The 12970-nt window shown below is 34.7% G+C and overlaps 1 pseudogene; it reads left to right on the top strand.

Annotated features, from left to right (window-relative positions):
* Positions 1-2266: 2266 nt before the first annotated feature.
* On the top strand, positions 2267-2363 carry LOC138822629 (U6 spliceosomal RNA; annotated as a pseudogene).
* The last annotated feature ends 10607 nt before the right edge of the window (positions 2364-12970 follow it).

Genomic DNA, 12970 nt, shown 5'->3' on the forward strand with positions numbered 1-12970 from the left:
AAACATAAAATAACATATGATAAGGCAACTATTTGTGATTGTTTAAAATGTACCTTATTAAATGATGAAATTTATTAGCTAACATTTGGGTTTGAAATTTAGGAGGCTGACATATTAAACACATTTCTGAAAGGCCCATACTGAAAAACACAAATTGTGGCTGGTACTATTTCTACATTTTAATGAATGGTTGAACGTTTGGCATTAGTGCTGTGTAAATAATTCAACTCTATTGTAACTTGCTCCCTACACTTGAAAAACTTGTATTGTCACTAAGTATCATCAACTTGTCAAATGTTATTTTGGCGAAAGTGATTTTAAAAAGTTTATTTGAAAAGGAATATACTTTCAGGAGATTAAATGTAGATTATCATTGGTTTGAGACTGACATTTTTATACCACAGAACCATGTTGTACTGAAGTCCCAGTGTTTTGAAGCACTCCTTAGTGATTCAAATGTTTTTCTGAATTACATTTGACCTCTAAGTCAAGTTTTCGGGCTTTGGTAGAACAATTATAGATCTATCCTTCTAGGAACTATTTTTTTGCCCACTTATGTTGGACTAAAATCTTTCGTTAATCATAGGTGAGGGGTATTAAAAATAATCTTATGACACTTTGTGAACTTGTTCACTCATATGGGCTGGTCATCTGTAAGTTGAATGTTTGAATTACAGTACTTTCTCTCAAATTTTGTGATCTCATCCTTCATTTTAAGTTGCCTTGCATTTCACAATTGCTTACTGCTAATTCCTGCATCTCAAGGAATTGGGGCCCTGAAATATAGGAAATGCGAAATTGAGATGGATCTTCAATTACTTTGTGTTGATATGTTTCATGGGCCTTGGTGAAAACTCTTGCCCCTGTTATCTGATGATGCAGGTAACTGGGCCTTGGGATCTTAGGACCCATGGGTACTGCAGAAGAATAATATTTTTTAGACATCTTAGCAAAATTTGGGCATAATCAGTAAGAATGCTTCAGAAATATGGACAAAAACAATTTGGGACAAGCGAGTTAAAACAAAAAACAGAGCAGCAGAGTAAAATCCATTACAGATTAGAGGAAAACATTATTTTTTTCTCTTGTGGATTCAGAAGACCAAGAACAGTTATAATGTATCACAAGTTTATACTAAAAAGATTGCATTGATACGTTTCCTAGTCTAATATATATTTGAAACCTAAATATTTATATTCCAATTCTATTTATTGGAGTAAATAAATATCAATTTATTTGTCAAATTATCAACTAATTCTAGTAAGTTTCATTGCGTGAAATATAAAATCAGCACATAAAAATATAAAATATATAACTATATAATATGATTAAAAGACACACGTTTTGTATTGTTCTGTTGTAGTTACTGTATCAAAGGCAATTCTGTTTTAAAGTATGATTCCATTATCTCTACTTCAGTGTTTGATAGAGTTAGAACTAAAGCTTTATCATTTGTAGATTTACAGCATGGAGGCAAGAGAAAAGACTGTGATTAAAACATTATCAATTTAATGCCTAATAATGAGGAGAAACATATGCACTTCTCCTGCAACTATGAAAATATTTGGTGATAAAAAGGCAGTAGTGTAAGTTCCTGCCAGGAACTTAGAGACAGGTCAGGACATTAAGTAATCATGCATACGAACAATTTTTTCACCTTCTTGGCTTTAGCTACTTTTAAATGGAATGTATAATAAACAATTATATTTTGATAAAATACCTTCTCGTCCGAACAGTTCTGTTTGAACTGTTCATCTCTCTATGATCCCTTATAACCAAGATTAGTTTTGTTCTAGTAAGAAAATCTTTGCTGTCATGGTAAGGTATTCTGGTTGGTCTCTTCCCACATGGAAGAAGGGTAAAGGCTCAGGTAGACATTTGTTCCAGTAAAACTTTATTTGGGAAAATGTCAGCTGAAGAAGTTTAGAAGTAGCTCTTAAGCAACGCTTAGTTTGAATCCATTAGGTCCACAAAGCTGGATAAATATGTACTTGAGAAACCATCACATTTGGACCAAACTATAAATAATAGAGAGTATGATCAAATTCCAAATAAAAAGATTTAAGATACTCATTGGCAAAAAAAGTTTGGAAATGTGAGCAATCGACTGATCAATATAATTTTTTCCACTATTCACAGAATTTTAGGGAAATAAGATCAATAGCATTGTTAGGAACAATAAGGTTTCCTTGTTACAAGTAGGCACCCATAGATATAAGCCTGTATAAAGATTGCATCATTAACTATTAAATTTAGAGGATACTACATGCTTCAGCAGCAAGTATACTCAAATTACAATACAGAGATTAACATGGCACTTGCACAAGTACAATATGAAAATTTGAGAAGTATTCCATATTTTTCATTCTTCACATGCAAGAAATGAAAAAAAGTGATTAAAAAGTTGATGACAAAATTACAAGTGTAACAATACCCGTAATTCATATAATTAAATTGAGTTTGACATCAGTGTATTAAATCACCTCAGAAAGGTGTTTACATAGCATAAACTTTACAAAACTTTTCAAAATAGACAACATTGTCATTTTATCCCAAAGAAAAATAATATTAAGACCTAGAAAAAAAGGACTCAAACTGTTTCTATATGGAATACAATCCAAAAGGACACATTAATGATCCTATATATTATAAAATAATATAGAATTCAAAGTATATCCAGGAGAAAATAAATTATGAACATTATGCAAACATAGAATATAGAATATTTTAAAATATACTTTTTCAGACAAGCACCAGAAATATTTTAGTTTCTGTACTACTCATTTCAACAGGTAAATTAAAATTATTTCTTATTAAAAAATCACAAACTCTGAAGAAGTTATTATACATGTTTACAAAAACTATTGAATATATTTTTCCATCCAAGGCAGGCAATTCACTTGGAAGAATTCCGCGGAATCCATGAATTTTTACAGTAAAATTTTGGTGCTGCCGGGCACTGGTGGTTCATGCCTATAATCCTAGCTAAACAGGAGACTGAGATCTGAGGATCATGGTTCAAAGCCAGCCTGGGAAGGAAAGTCTGTGGTACTCTTATCTCAAATAAACCACTAGAAAACTGGAAGTGGAGCTGTGTCTCAAGTGGTAGAGGGCTCACCTTGAGCTGAAGATCACAGGGATAGCTCCAGGCCCAGAGTTCAAGCCCCATGACCGACCAAAAAAAAAAAGATATTGCTTTTATTTGGATTGTGAAACTATAAATATTTTGTAGGGACACAAAAGATGGACTTGCATTTTTGAAATTTAAGAAACTTAACCCGACCATTAGGACTTCGGTGAACAATTTGTACAGCCTTTCACAACTTCATAGAGGTAGTGATACATACTTATCCTTTTGGCAATATCAAATACAGTTTCTTCTATGTTGTTCTTCAGGCCTGGATTTATGTAATAGTTCAACAGGAGGCGATCCAGCGTATATTTGCTATCTCAATTCTCAACATCAAGATATAAGGGTGTCAAGAGTCCTTTAGTTTGGGGAAGTGTTACTGTGTCTCAAGCGGTAGAGGACTCCCCTTGAGCTGAAGAGCACAGGGACAGCACCCAAGCCCAGAGCTCAAGCCCCATGACCGAACAAAAAAAAAAAAAAACCCACAAGAACAACAAAAATCAAACAAACAAAAATTTTTGGGCTGGGAAAGTGGCTCAGTGGTAGAGCGCTTGCCTTGCATACATGAGGCCCTAGGTTCGATTCTTCAGCACCACATAAGCAGAAAAAAAAGTGGGAAGTGGTGCTGTGGCTCAAGTGGTAGAGCGCTAGCCTTGAGCTGAAGAGATGAGGGACAGCGTCCAGGCCCAGAGTTCCGGCCCCACGACCAGACCAAAAAAAATTTTTTTAAAAAAGAGTCCTTTAGTTTGGGCATTGGTATCTGTATCAAGATGAAGTAAGAAAGAAGCCACTCTGGTATTATTCCACGTATATGCACTGTTCAGGGGTGTCCAGTCATCTACAGTTATTGCATGTGCCGCTTGAGACACCAACTCACTGACAATGTTTAATTGTCCACCGTAGGCTTCTCGAAGAGGGGTATACTTATCATCATCCCTACTATTCACATAAGTGGCCTTTTGGGAAAGAAGTCTCCGCACTGTAGTAAGCTGAATATTTTCGGCAGCACAATGAAGAAATATGCTTGGATCCTTCTCCAATTTTTTTTCTTGCAATTGATACCATTCCTTACTTTTTCACCTTGTTCCCCATATTCCTAAGAATTGCCTAACCAGAGACTTTGAGTGCCAGTGGGAATGAGGTGTCCATTTATTTCCCTAATTGTTCACATTGGTTGAACTGGTCAGAAATATCTGGTGAATTTTCTGTAACTGTTTATTCCCCATGATTGTTTTTTCTCTTTTTCCAATTTTACTATTCGAAATTATTCTAACTGGAGAGTAGGGAATTGATGGAGAGCAGAGGAAAGATATTCCTCCATATTCAAATGTACACACTGAAAATGAGGACCAGTGATGTCTTCATGTGCAGCTTATTCTAGGCATGAGAAAATAGGAAATAATGTCTTCTATATAAATGATTTGGGAAATGGCAGAGCAAAAAGTGAAATGATACAACCAAAAATATAAAAGCAAAATAAATTAGGATAATTATGGAGCAATCATATTATCTATGAGAACCATGAAAGGGAGAGAGAAAGAAAGAGACAGATGTGTAATGACGTAGCTAGCCACAAAATCAATGCCTCTGATCAATTTGTAGAACAAACAAAATTTTATTTTTTAAAAGAGATGGAAATCTAATTTATGTATTTACTTGAAGTTAGTAAATACATTTTTAGTAGCCTACGTAAAGAGACATAACTTTACCAAATTACAGACAGTAAAATAAATCCTTGATAGTTCTAGTAACAGATCTGACTGAAATCAGTTGAATCATACTTTTCTTGTACAATGAAGGAATAAGAGGGTAGTAAAGCAGCTAGAGAAGGCAGGGAGATTGTATCTGTGACAAAACTTTGTGGAAATTGGTATTGAGGATTTCTTACTGGTGATCCACTTGCACTGGAAGCATGATTCTGAAGTATTGCTTGCCGATTCTGAACTACTGATTTGATCATTATATTCTCCAAGAAGAAAATGAGAATTGACAGTGAAGGACTACTAATACATTTTGACCTTCTCACTAAGCACTTTCAATCATCAAAATTACATGAAGACAATAGACAGGCCTACTTTTTAGATGAAAGCAAGTTTTCTTATAAAAACAAGGAATGTATGTAGTCATGCAAAGCACTTCTATTTTACCAATGCCTCATACATTTTTCTAATGTTGGGTACCAATAAATAATGGATCTATTAGAAAGCTCTTAAGGCTCCTATGTTCAATAGTGAGTTCTCTTACACTATATCATGGTATTTTTTGTGTATGGTTTTAAGAATAAATTTACATTACTAACTTGAATTTCTGACAGGACAGTATCATCACTGTACATCTTGCTTCTATACTCTCATTTTAAAATTACCATCTAAGTATGTGCATTAGATAACTATATAGGAAAAAGTAGAAGCCACACTGATGGTTTATGTCTTTAGTAGTAGTTAATCAGAAAGATGAAATCTGAGCATTGTGGTTTGAAAGCAGACCAAGAAAAAACAGTCCATTAGATTCTGATTTTAAAGTAACCAGCAAAAGCTTGAAATGGAGCTGTGGTACAAGCAGTAAAATGCTAGCCTTGAGAAAACTGAAACAAAAAATAAATTCTGGGACAAAGCTAGGCCCTGAGTTCAAGCCCTAGTATTAGCACCAAACAAATAAATTAATTAATAAGGTAATAAATTAATTAAAACTAAATTAAGTGGTCTCATGTGGAGAGGCATGTAAAATGTAACATGCGTGGTAATGGTTTATGTATTATTTTGTAATAAGGCATATTATCATTTGTCCTAATCACTAATATTTTATGTGGACTTTTTTGTACAATAAACCCTCAATTTAGCATGCATGTATATGTGTGTGTACATGTGCGAACATGTGTGTATGTGTATATGTGTGTGTGTGCTGTTGCAATGTTGCTTGCCAATGTGGACAGGGTGAGGCTGAAAAAAAGCTAACTGTGTTGCAATGTTTTTATTTATCAGTGTTCTGTCATGTCATTTCAGTGGAACCATCCTTTGTACATATTATTTGTCTAATAATATCATAATCAAAGCATTTACAATATTAAGTTAGAAAAAGAGACCGCTGTCAGCTCTTATTGTATGTTAGGTAAAAAGATTCAGACATAAATAGTTGGTAAGTTGTTGCTATAAGATGAGTGTCAGTACAAAATACGTATTTGACCTCTTAAATTGGTTATACTTTTAAGATACACTCATAGAGTGATTTGGACTGACTTGACCAAACAGGTATTACTCTCTGATTATTCCTGTGAAACACAAGTTGGATAAACTCTTTCCGGATTTCTGTTGAAAATCACTTTCTTTGCAAGATTATATCTATTCTCACTAAGAGATAATCCAACCCATATTATGTTTGAATATCCCATCTTATTCATTGAAAATAAGTATTGTGGATATGCTTGTTAGATATTCCTTTCAAAAACGAACAAACAAAAAGCAAGTGTTATTTCCAGATTGTGGGTGCATTTGAAGGTGTTTTGTACATGCACAGGTATCTTTACTAATGGCTCTTTTGTGGGAGAAAATGCGGCGACTTTAACAAATAAGGCTTTTTGAATATCTCTTCCAATATACATAACATCTCAGAGCAAGTCTTGCAATTTCTGAAAATCTTTTGAATATTTTAGTATTATTTCAGTTCATTGACTGTAGAGCTAAAATTTCTGAAATATTGTTAAGATCTGAAAATGTAAGTGGGTATATACCCATTTTTATGCTTCATTTTATGAAAACCCAGTTTTTATGAAAGTAAATGGAATAGAATAAAAGAATTAAGTGAATTGGGTAAGCTAATTATTAGTGTAATTTTGTTTTCTATTAATAGTCTATTGAATGTAGATGATGCAGTTAAATTATTTCCTCTATGCTTCAGTTAGGTTTAGAATCTTTATAGTTATCAGTGAACTTTTAGTATAAATAAAGGTCTTTTAAAATGATTAGGATTAACCTTGTGCTTTTTGTCCTACTCCCAAGAAAATGAGTTATTTTTAAGTGTTAATAGTTTATCATTATGATTATCATAGCGAATCATTATCATTATCATAGGGACTTAAAAATGCAGTAGTATTGTTGTCTTTTTAAACCAATTGTATTCACAAGTTGGAGAGTCTTTAATTCATAATTAGGTCTTGGTGTCAATGATTTTTAATCTCTTGTTCCTAACATTAATAATAGGTAAGACTGCATTTTTGGGTATATGAAAGGTAAAATATTTATCTGGGGTCAAATGTGATTTTATATCAGTCTTTCTTTAATAATATTTTAAAGTTGTACATTTCTCTCAAAATGGTGGGTATAAAAAGCAATCAAAATACTTCTAATGGTAAACAATTTAGGTGATCTACAATGTGGAAACGATTGCTCCAAAAGACCTGCAGTCTGTTTCCATCAGGAATTGGGCAGGTCATTCTTTCAGTAAGACTGTGTTAACCAGAGATGGGGTACCCAGGCAGTGCAGTGTTGAGTGAAGGCATAAAATTTTATTTCTACTATTTTGAGCTAGAAATCAAGAATTGTTATAGTTTAGCAGTTCCTTTCACCAGGGAGGTATAAATTGATTATGAACTTGGAGTTTTCTTATTACAGTTACTTATTTTCTTTTTTTGTTGTTGTTGGTCATGGGGCTTGATCTCTGGGCTTGGGTGCTGTCCCTGCGCTCTTCCACTCAAGGCGAGCGCTCTACCACTTGGACCACAGTGCCACTTCCAGTTTACTAGTGGTTTATTAGAGATAAGAGTCTCACAGTCTGTCCTGCCCGAGCTGGCTTTGAAGCACAATCCTCAGATCTCAGCCTACTGAGTAGCTAGCATTATAGGCGTGAGCCACCGGTGTCCAGCTTAGTTACCTATTTTCTAACAAAGATAAAGGAAATATTATTAGAGTGTGCACAATAATTTTGGGAATTTTCCTAGAATTAGTAGGCTGAGTGCTGGTATTTAGTTATAAAATAGAATGAAGTTAGTTCATATAGTGGGAATGGAACGCAAGCTAACACTTACCGTGTGTAGAATGTTGTACTAGTAATTCTAACTCTGAAGACTTAAATATCATCATCTTAGAATTAAAAATAGAAATAGTTTCACTTGATGGGATTATTGTGAGGAATAAATTAGATACCAAAGGTAAAGTACTTGGAAAACCAATCAGAATTTGATACTTTCTACCTTTTATTTTATCATGTGATATATTCTAATATTTTGACTCATGGTTTAAGGTCAGATGTCTCCATTGTTTTTAATTATATTTTTATTAAATAGTTGTACGAAATGTTTTCCATTCAATGAATCAGTTTATAATTACAATGGATCTTTACATAACTTTCTCACATTTTTCCAAACCTCAACCCACTTTCGTTTTTATTAGTTTCATACTATCTGCATTGAATATTATGGCTTAACTCTCTACTTCCATAAGTCTCTTTATTTCTTCCCTTTGATTTCCCCTCACATTTTCCAAGTGGTAGCCTCCTGGTATTCATTTTGTTGGATTAAAAGTTCAATTTTATAAGAAATTACACCTGTTAAATACTCCTCTACAAATAGCATGCTTTGATTAATACTGTTGTTTAACTTGCATAGAATTCTGGCTTCTAAATACGCGTTCTTTTTGTGTCTGGCTGTGACTTCGTTTACTTAACATAATTTTAGTTCTATCCATTTCTTTGCAAATGCTGTAACAGTCTTTATAATGGATGGGTGCAATCCAATTGTGTATATGTGCAACATTTTCTCCAACCATCCCTCTGCTAAAGTGCGTCTGGGCTGTTTCCATAAATTCTCTACGGTGAGTAGTGCAGTAGTGAACATGATTGTGAGAGTGATTTTATGCTAACCTTTTGGAAAAAATCATCACTGTTTTTCTGGGAGCAATCCTCTAGCCAATTTTCCAGAATTAGCACATCCCTTCCTTCATCTATATCACAACGTTTTTCAGGTCCTCAAAAACACACTACTCCCTACAGGTACCAATCAGCTAAATCTACACTGTGCCCATATTCTTTTGTTGTTGTTATTGTTTTCTTTCCGGTCGAGGGGCCTGAACTCTGGGCCCCTCTGGTGCTGTCCCTCAGCTTTTTTGCTTAAGGCTAGCAATCTACCACAGCGTCACTTCTGGCTTTCTTCTTTTTGCTTATGTGGTGCTGAGAAATCAAACCCAGTGCCTCAGGCATGCAAGGCTAGAGCTCTACCACTGAGCCACTTTCACAGCCCCGATGTGCCCATATTCTTTTAATACATTTTTCATAATTTTACACATAATTTAGTGAGAACATTCTATGTACTTTCCTAATGAGGGAATGAGGTATATGACAATAGAGCAAAAGTAAGAGATATGGAATTAAATTAGCTATTATCATATTTTAAATAATTTTCAGCTCTAACTCATAGCCTCATTTAGTATTATTTTAATATTTATTTGATTACTTCACCTATCCCCTAAATTAAAACATGTGAATTATATACAAAGGCAAAAAATTGTGGTTTGATTTTGACACTCATGTGTGAGGATGCACAATATGGGCAAATAAAGGGATTGGAATTAATAGCCATTATCCATTTTGTTAAATGGTTTTCTCAAACTGATTCTCACAATTCATATTTCATTCAACAACAAGAAACATGTGAAAATTCCCTTTGTTTTGCTCCTCATTAAACTTGTTTCCATGTTATTTTATAATGAAGGATGATTTCATAAATCTACTGTAGATACAAAAATATGTTAAATATTTCTATATATATGTATTGATATAAATATAAACATATATATTATAAAGGTTATAATGATAAATTATAACTTCTGTAACTGTACAATTTACTAAATTATTAAAAACATGGGCGACTCAGGCCTGGAATCCGGGTTACTCAGGAGGCTGAGATCTGATGATCATGGTTTGAAACCATCCTGGTCAGGAAAGTCCATGAGCCTCTTATCTCCAAACAACCAACAGAAAATCAGAATTGGAACTGTGGTTCATAGTAGTAGAGTGATAGCCTTGAGAGAAAAGACTCAGAGATATCACCCAGGCTCTTAGTACAAGAACTAAAATCTACCCCCAAAAAGTATTTAATTTACACCTGTGTAAATAGAGTATTTCCTTCACCCAAATGCACATCCATGCTCATTTGCAAAGTAACTCTGTTATGTTTGGAGTACCACATAATATTATCACTTAAGTAGAAAGTATTACAACATGGATAAATTCTACCTCTCTCATGGATTTTTCTCCACTCAAATATTCAAATCTTGCAATTATCCCCATTATTTAAAGTCATAGCTTTTTTTTTTCTTTAATACACATAAGATTGGAATTTGAATTGAGTGTCTTGTGTCTCCTAAATGGATGTTCTTACCACTTTGGCATGCCCACAGCCCTAAATTATCCTGATTAACTTTCAGATAGAATCTTGCTTCCAACTTGTGTGTGATCGTGGGCTCAGTCTACTTTATGTTATACTTCCTGGAATTTAGAATTTTTAACAAGTGCCTCGCATTGTGTACAGATCTTTCTGTCTAGTCTGAGCTTTAACCACTATCCTCACAATAGTAGACTCCCTCATAGTCAGGATTTTCATAAGCTTATCATAGCTATTTTTAAAAAATCTTTTCATTTCCTGCAGGTTCTTGAGTACTGAGTTAATTGGTGTTTTCTTGGGTTGTTTTGTTTCTTTTGAATGTATGTGTTGAGTTGTTCCTCATTGTTCCTTTGGTTTCTTTCACTCAAGTTCTTACTTATAGTGCGGAAAAACCAATTCTTCTTTCTCAAGATAGTCAAGGTGAACATTATTTATTCCAAAACAATTCCAGTAATATTTAAACACCTTCAGAAATTTCGAGAAGATGGCAGAGGAGAATCTGGTGGCTAAACAAGCTCTTGCATAGAAAGCAGTTCTAATGTTCCAATGAACAGTCCTAGGCACACCAAGTGTGCCATCACAGTACAGAGAGTTTGGGCAGAGAGGGAAAATCCAGTTAAGGAGACAGATCTGAGCATTTTCCAGCAGCCATGGCTGAGGTTGCTGTGGCGACTGTGGTGCCATCCATAGCCGCCATAACTACAACCCAGAGAGTCTGGGATAAATGTGCCAGATGCAGCGGGCAAGCAGATTTTACTCAAAACGAGCAAGAACTGACAAGTAGCAGATATCTTCATCCTGCAGATAGCAGACCAGAGGCTACCCAGGAACCCACACTCCAGCATGAGTACAAAACTGACATCATCACTCCTTCTCAAAGGGAGCAGAGGAGGGAAGGACACCCCTCCCCCCAACACCGGAGATATCCACCTTTGATGTAGACAAAAGCCTGGCTAAGTAGCTAGATCCAACTCAGTTCTTTGATGAAAACAAAAGAGTCATTTAGCGAGTCACAAATACCTACCCTGACCTGCCATTCTCAACTCCACCCATGGGAAAGTCACCACAACAAGGCAGAGAAAGCTACACCCACGAAGAGTGGCCTTCTTCACTGGGTAAACAGAGCCAGAGGCTGCCCCTCCCTACAACAGCCCTGACAATCAATTGAAATTCAGTAAACATAAACCCTGAGAATGGCTCCAGGCTGGGCTCTGTGAATGTCTCAGAAGCTAGCCCCTCAGGGAAGCTACTGTTTGCTGAAAGGCCTCAACTTTACCCAGAACCCAGCCTTATCACAGCAACTCCAAACTAGAGGAAACAGCCACCTCCCTCTTTTGTGATACTCAAAGCAGATCTCCCTCCCACTGAACTAGCCTGGGAGGCGATCACAAATTCTGGGTAAACAAACAGAATTTTTTCTGCCTGCCCAAACAAACTGACTTAAGAAACCAATCAAGCCACAGAAAACCAAACACCACAAGCAAACCAGAGACTCCAACAAGAGACTGGTTACTGACACAAGGAGATACAGGATCTTCCCATCAACCCCCCAAAAACAAAATCAAAGAAGTCTTTTTTGGTATCTTTTTAAATTTTTACTTTTTAATTATAAAAATTGTTTTCATTAATCTTTTTTTTCTTCCTCTTATAACTTTTAGGTGTATGTGTGTGTGTGTGTGTGCTTTTTTAAAAAAAAGTTTACTGACATGTTGGTCTTTTTTGTTCTTTCTTTCTCATTCGTTTTACTTTTTCATCTTTTGTTCTTTTTGCATGAATTATTTGTTGTTCTGTTCACCTCCTATATACCTGTCATTGATTATAAGACCTTATCCCCAATTGTGTACATTCTTAATCCAAAAATGTATTACTCAATTCAAAACCTCTTAGGATTAAATTCCTTAATAGCAGTATTATTTATTTATACCTATAAATTATTTTAAGTATTTTTATTTTTTAGTTTTTCAGGTCTCCTTTCTATCCCTCCCCTCCTCTCATCCCCGTTCATCTCTCAATTTTACTTCTTTAAATTTTCATTACTTTTAAGAGTTTCACTTTTTAAATTTAAATATTTGTATTTCCTTTTTTGCTTGTCTCTTATTTAAATTTTTTTCTTCTCTCTTTTCTATCATTCTTTCCAATCCATTTCCCTCTGTGAGATTAGGACTTGGTTAATTTCACTCTCCTTTTACCTTTCCACATCCCTCTAACCCAGTTTTCCCCACCTTTCTCCCTAAACATAACAATTTCTGGTTTTTCAAATTATTCTTTGGTATTCTTAGCCCATTAAAACATAGTTATTTAATGTTGAATGGACTGTATCTGTTGAACTAGATTGCATCTTCAAACATTTGACTATGCAATTACAGGGCTTTGGTTGATGCTTGCCTTAAAATGGTGTTCTAGCACAAAACTGGCATTACTTTCATCCCAAATGGGCAGAACAAGCAAGAAAAACACAAGGAAAAAGG

This window comes from Dipodomys merriami, unplaced genomic scaffold (assembly GCF_024711535.1).
Source record: "Dipodomys merriami isolate MVZ:Mamm:240054 unplaced genomic scaffold, mDipMer1.0.p SCAF_113, whole genome shotgun sequence".
NCBI classification, from domain to species: domain Eukaryota; kingdom Metazoa; phylum Chordata; class Mammalia; order Rodentia; family Heteromyidae; genus Dipodomys; species Dipodomys merriami.